This window comes from Rattus norvegicus, chromosome 8 (assembly GCF_036323735.1).
Source record: "Rattus norvegicus strain BN/NHsdMcwi chromosome 8, GRCr8, whole genome shotgun sequence".
Classification (NCBI taxonomy): domain Eukaryota; kingdom Metazoa; phylum Chordata; class Mammalia; order Rodentia; family Muridae; genus Rattus; species Rattus norvegicus.
This window is the reverse complement of record NC_086026.1, coordinates 126,067,340-126,073,834: the sequence shown is the minus strand read 5'-3', so window position 1 is coordinate 126,073,834 and position 6,495 is coordinate 126,067,340. Positions and strand designations below refer to the sequence as shown.

Sequence of the window (6,495 nt, the reverse complement as noted above, 5' to 3'; positions counted from 1 at the left end):
GAAATTGCTTATTGAATTTGAGAAGGGAGAGAGAAGTCAGGGAGGAGGAGAGGGAAAGAGGGCAGAATGTGACACAGAAAGGGGGAGAGTGGAAGGACACAGGAAGTCACAGTTCTTTAAAATACAAGGTACCTGTGACCTCCTGTGTATTAGCGATGTTTCCTACCTATTTGACCACTGTACTATGAATGCATTTATATTTCCTGTTAGCCTTCAGTCTTAAAGATCCCTACAGGTGGTGGATATGTTCTAGATACATTTTATACATGTGTTAAACCTTGCAAAAATAAATTAACAGTATTATTTTAAAAGTCTGGGGGCTGGGGATTTAGCTCAGTGGTAGAGCGCTTACCTAGGAAGCGCAAGGCCCTGGGTTCGGTCCCCAGCTCCGAAAAAAAGAACCAAAAAAAAAAGGTCTGTTAAAGTCTCACAGGTGCCGAAGAGATGGCTCTGTGGTTAAGAGCACTTGCTGCTCTTGCTATCCCATACCCCGAGGCACATGTGGTGCACAAGCATGCATGCAGGCAAAATACTCAAACACATAAAAATCATAAAAGAAATAAACTACTTTAAGTAAAAATATCATTAGAAAAGTTTTACAATTGATTTCCGTTATATGTTAAACAAGATTATGAAGGAAAGAAATGGTAAACACATTTTTGCATATTCTCTCTCTCTCTCTCTCTCTCTCTCTCTCTCTCCCTCTCTCCCCCTCCCTCCCTCCCTCTCTCCCTCTCTCGTTCTCCCTTTCAGCCACGTTTGTGTTCTTGGCAATTATCAAGCAGTAAATCTAGTTTCAAATTTTATTAAAGTATCTGGAACCCAAATTGGACAGGAAAAAAAAATCCGTCCATGTCCAGGGAGTAACAGAACATTAACAATGAACACTTTAGTTTGTAAAGGCCAAATTGTGTTAGACAGCTTTGGTCACAGTTCCCAATTGAATCACCAGTTAGTGAACAAAGACAAAGAAATAGGGGCAATATATTTGGTTCATTAGCTAAAGCTCGCAGCTCTGTGTGTCTGCACATAAGGGCAAACCCAAGGAAGTTGAGGACTGACTAAACAACCCAGTCAGCTGTGGAAATTACTGGTGTGTTGCCTGAATAAGTGAGGAGGAATGGGAGCAGCGACCAGACTGTGGCTGGGATGACACCAGTCTGCTGCTGTCGCCGAACTCTGTCCATGCACCTGCTTACGTGTCCACTCCTGCCCAGTCTGCACTGGCTGCTCAAAGGCAGATGCTGGCCTTTGTTATTCCCCTCTCTAGTCCATGTGGCCTTCTGATCCAGCTTTTCTCAAGTCCCGTTGCCTGTCCACAGCGCCGGGACTGCTGTATCGTAGCAACCTCCAGAGAGGAGTCGTGGTTCTCGCTCAGGCTCAATGAGCTCTTGTCGCAGTGTTTGAGTTTTAATAATTTCTCAGGAGCTAAGGACTCTGGGATGCCAGATTTTCCTATTTCACAAGCCAATGGCCCTTCATGGTGGGGCAGCATGTGGCTGTATCAAGTTCATTGACAGTTTTGTCGTTTTGTTTCAATCTCTTGAAGTCCCCTTAGAAGAGCGCTGGAGACCATTGGTCGCCATTCCTAAAAGCCAGACGTCAGCTCAGTCTTCGGAGGTTCTGGTCCCGCGTCTCTGTAGTCACGTCTATTTTGACTGTCTTTACCATTTGAATATTTTCTCTTTAAAAAAAAATGATAATATCCCTAATGCTCAACAGCAAGTCATGTTTGGGGAGTCATGCTTCCCAAAGTTCTTTTGCTTTATTGTGAGGGTATCCATTTCCAAAGAGCTTAGACGTGACGCCTTCTTGACCTAACTCTGAGCTGCTAATCTTTTGCTGAAGGCTCAGAGAGAGAAGGCTGTTTCTCTGGTGATGTGGTTAGCAAGACCTTGAGGAGATGTGGTAACTTAAACTTTCGACTGCTCTTCCTCTTCATAGCCCGTCATCTTATCTTCTTCACATCTAACACATCTTCACATCGAAGGGTGTCTTCCATCCTCAGGCCACCATTCCAGCTTCACCTCGCCTTGGACAAGGTTGGTATGTTGACATGGCCCTCCATAGTCAGCTACTTAATGAGACTGAGGCCCCTCCCCGAAGCCCCTCCCCGAGCCCCGCCCCGAGGCCCCGCCCCGAGGCCCCGCCCTCTCCTGCTCCCTCACTGGGGCAAGCATGGAAGAATTCTGGTTCTTAGAGCTGGACAGAATTAAATACCTTTCCAAGGGAAGACGGAAGCTCAGGTTTTTTATGTTCTTTCTCCACCTGATCCTTAACAGGACAGTCACAAAAAAGCACACTTGTTGACAACGAGCTTTGCACTAAGAATTGCTTTCCAAAGACCTTACAAGATACACCAGTTTTACGGATGAGAAGATCGGGACTTCGAGGCCAACCTACTAGCTCACTGCTGCTGCGGGGATGGGTGAGAGACAGAGAAAGATTGACAAGTGTTCACTGTCCACTGGGGATGTTGGCGTCTCTCAGCTGGTGTCTCCTGTACTGGACCACGCTGCACCATCCAAATATGGCTGGAGGTGTCCATCTTTGTATAGGCATCCCACCCTCTCAGATTTTTTAATAATCAGTCTTCCACCCTGTACTATTCCTTGATATTGTTTTGAAAGTAAATGTACTGAGTGATGGTTAGCTAAATACGGAGAAGTTCACAGACTGTAATTGTGCATTTTCATGTCTTATCACCTAGTGCACACACCCGGATGAAGAACTAAAATGTCATTAGTACCAAGAGCCCCCTTCCCTCTTACCCACTTATGCTAGCCATAACTAGTACAGAAGAAATAGCTGGATAATTTTTATCTCTTCCTTATGTCTTACAAAAAAAGAGTAATTAATTTATTTTTGATGGAAGCCACACATAGCACTGAGTTTTTACATTTTTCTTATATCAAGTGGCCCCAGGGATTGAACTCAGGTCATCAGACTTGGCAGCAAGCCCCTTTTCCTTCTGAGCCATCTCAGTGTCCCATTCTTTCCTATTCTGGATCCTGAGATACGAAGAATCATAAAGAATGTCTCTTATGTCTCACTTTTGTTCCTCATTTTTTTTATGGGATTAATGTAGTTTTTCCCTATTTTTATCACTGTACTATTCACTAGGATACTGTAAGACTTTACATATTTTTTACCTTTAACTGACAAACTGACAGTTTTTTTCCTGCTTGAGGTTCTTGTAGATATTGCTGTGATGAGGACTCTTAATCTTAATTCTTTCTTTAAAAAAAAAAAAACAAACTTTTGAAAATGTATGGCTGGGCAGATATGGCTCCTGTCTTTAATTCCCGCACTTGAAAGGCAGAAGCAGGTGGATCTCTGAGTTTGAGGCTAGCCTGGTCTAGAGTGAGTTCCAGAATAGCTAGGTCTACATAGAGAAACACTGTTTCAAAACAAACAAACAAACAAACAACTTAACAAAACAAAAATGATTCATTTTATTTTTAAAGTTTAAACACATCAGTATGTTTTTTTCTGCATGTGATTTCACGTAGTGTATTCAGGCAGGCCCAGTCAGAAGCCAGGAGAGGGCATCGAATTCCCCAGCACTAGAAGAAGCACCTTCAAGCAAGGCCATCTGTCAGAACAGTAATATTCTTACCTGCTAAGCTATCTCTCCAGCACCTTAAGCAAGTCTCCTGCTACACATAACTTTACTGTCTTGTTGACTTCTGTCTGGGGCTGGAGAAACTGGAGGCCATATATATCCAGCTAGAATGAGGGTTCCCAGAAATATCTCAAATGAACTTTACGACAGTTGTGACTTTGATTCCACTTTTCATGGTCTCATGCCATTAGCCTTTTAAGGCCAGCAAAGCAGTTGCGTAGCTGTGTATCACTGCTGGCTTTGTGTGCATGTGGTATGTGTGTGTGCATGCCTGACAACATATGATGCTAACACAGTGCATGATCTAAGCACTTGGTCCTTTTCTGGTCACTCCTCATTCTCCTCTCCTGGTCTGTATGCCATCTACACTCCACATTGTCAGCCAAGATGACCCATAAACATGTCCCCTGAATTGTGCATAAGTCAGGCCCGCCCTGCTCTGAGGTCTCATCTCTGATGCAGACTGCCAGCATCTCTCTTCCTTATGCTTCACTCTGGTTTTAAGGTGTGCATGTGTGTGTGTGTGTGTGTGTGTGTGTGTGTGTGTGTGTGTGTGTGTGTGTATGTGTGTGGTATTGTATGCATACAAGTTCATGCACTTATAGATGTGCATATGAAGGCTAGGGGCTAGCATGAGGGCCTCTATCATTCTCCATTTTATTTCCTGGTCATGTTTTCCCCAGGGGTCTACCTGTCTTTCCCCAGTTCACTGGGGTTCCAGGAGGATGCTGCCACTCAGAGCTAACTAACAAGTCCTCATGCTTGCAAGGTGCACGCTGTACCCACCGAGCCACCCCCTTGCTCCAAGTGGTGATTCTTATGCTTATGAGATTCTTCCAGGCCCAAGACCTTCCTGCCTTTGGGCTGCCTCTGCAGGCCTACTTCAGAGTAGATCTGACTGTGAAGGGATGCAGGAGAGTTACCATCATGGTTTGCTGCTTTACAGAGGCGCTTTGAGGATGACTCACCACAGTTCTTTAGATCTCTAGACAGAGTAGACAGGGCTACGAGTTCTAACTGCCTTGAAGTTATTAACGTTCACCTCTTATTGTGACCAAAGGAAAAACAAAAAGATTGCTTCCCTGCCCCAAATACATCAGCTCAGGAAACAGAAGTAGCTGTGGCTTTAGCCCAGGAATTTAACACCAAGCAAAATCATTACTTGGGTTATCTAAATTAGAGTCATAATAGGAAGCTGAGTCTAAAACATAAATCTCTTTTGCTTAAGAGCACTTTGATATGATAAGGGACTGGACACAGAGCATTCTGTCTCATACCACGGAATCTTTTTAAAGTGTTAGCAGGCTTCACTTGGCCCTCCAGCCGCGGCGGCCGCAGTGCAACTTCCAGATAACGGAGTAGCCTCAGCTGGGAGTCAGTGGTGGCCGCAGCGCCCCTCAGGACACCCGAAGATCACCTTTTCCCTCCACGACTTCTCCACGGCTGAGTGTTGTGTACCAGCATGTCCACGGCCAATGTGTATCCCTCCACCCTATGCTGACCTTGGCAAAGCTGCCAGAGACATTTTCAACAAAGGACTTGGCTTTGGGTTGGTAAAGTTGGTCGTGGAAACGACGTCATGCGGCGGTGTGGGGTTTTCAAAATCTGACTCCTCTAATGCAGACACTGGCAAAGTCAGTGGGACCCTGGAGACCAAGTACAAACGGTGTGAGTATGGTCCGACTTTCATCAAGAAATGGAACACTGGACAACACTCTGGGGACAGGGATTGCAGTTGAAGACCTGATTTGTCAAGGTTTGAAACTGACCTTGGACACCACGTCTTCACCGAACACAGGAAAGAAAAGTGTAAAAATCAAGTCTGCTTACAAGAGGGAATGTACAAACCTTGGCTATGATGTTGATTTTGATTTTGCTGGACCTGCCATCCATGGGTCAGCTGTCTTTGGTTACGAGGGCTGGCTTGCTGGGTACCAATTGACTTTTGACAGTGCCAAGTCTAAGTCGACAAGGAGTAACTTCGCAGTTACACAAATGTAAACAATGGGTCAGAATTTGGAGGATCAGTTTATCAGAAAACATGTGAAGATTTTTGACTTCAGTAAACCTTGCTTGGACATCGGGTACCAACTGCACTCATTTTGGCATTGTAGCTGAATACCAGTTGGACCCCACTGCTTTTATTTCTGCAAAGGTCAACAACTCTAGTTTAATTGGAGTGGGCTATACTCAGACCCTGAGGCCGGCTGGGAAGCTTACACTGTCTGCTCTGGTAGACAGGAAGAGCTTTAATGCTGAAGGCCACAAACTTGGGCTTGCCTTGGAATTGGAGGCTTAATCCAGTTAAAAGAAACCTTTGGGAACGGATATCAGAAGATTTGGCCTTAATATATTTCCATTCGACCAGCAGGCTCCCCCTTCCCCCCAAGAAGGTGATCACATCAAAGGATTATTAAGCAAGAGCTATGTTTTAAATATTTAGACAGTCACCTGTTGGCTGGTTTCTAGTCGGATGGTTATCACGTTATCAGCGCTGCGGCCGTGTGGCCTCCTATACATTATTTAAATGTACAGTTAAGTACAGTTAAATGTGCTACCCACTGATGATGAAATAGACGTTTATGAAAACCATGCCAAAAAATAAAGTGTTAGTAGAGTGAAATATTAAGGACATCAGAGTAACAATCAGGTTTCAGCCTCCATATTTTCCAGTAAGGTCTATAGCAACCCACTGCTTGGCGCCTCTATTGCTTATCACAGAGAAACAATGCCCTCCTGTGTTAATTACCAAGATTTCCTGTGTTGATGCTTCCAGATTTTCCTGTAGAGCTCAGATGACCTACTCAACCAAATGAGAATTCAAAGACAACCTCAGAAGCAATAGACACTTACTGGGGCGAGCTCTGTAC

At 44.5% G+C, this 6,495-nt stretch overlaps 1 pseudogene; it reads left to right on the top strand.

The window, feature by feature from the left end:
• The first annotated feature begins 4,269 nt into the window (after positions 1–4,269).
• On the top strand, positions 4,270–6,231 carry Vdac2-ps5 (voltage-dependent anion channel 2, pseudogene 5; annotated as a pseudogene).
• Positions 6,232–6,495: the final 264 nt, after the last annotated feature.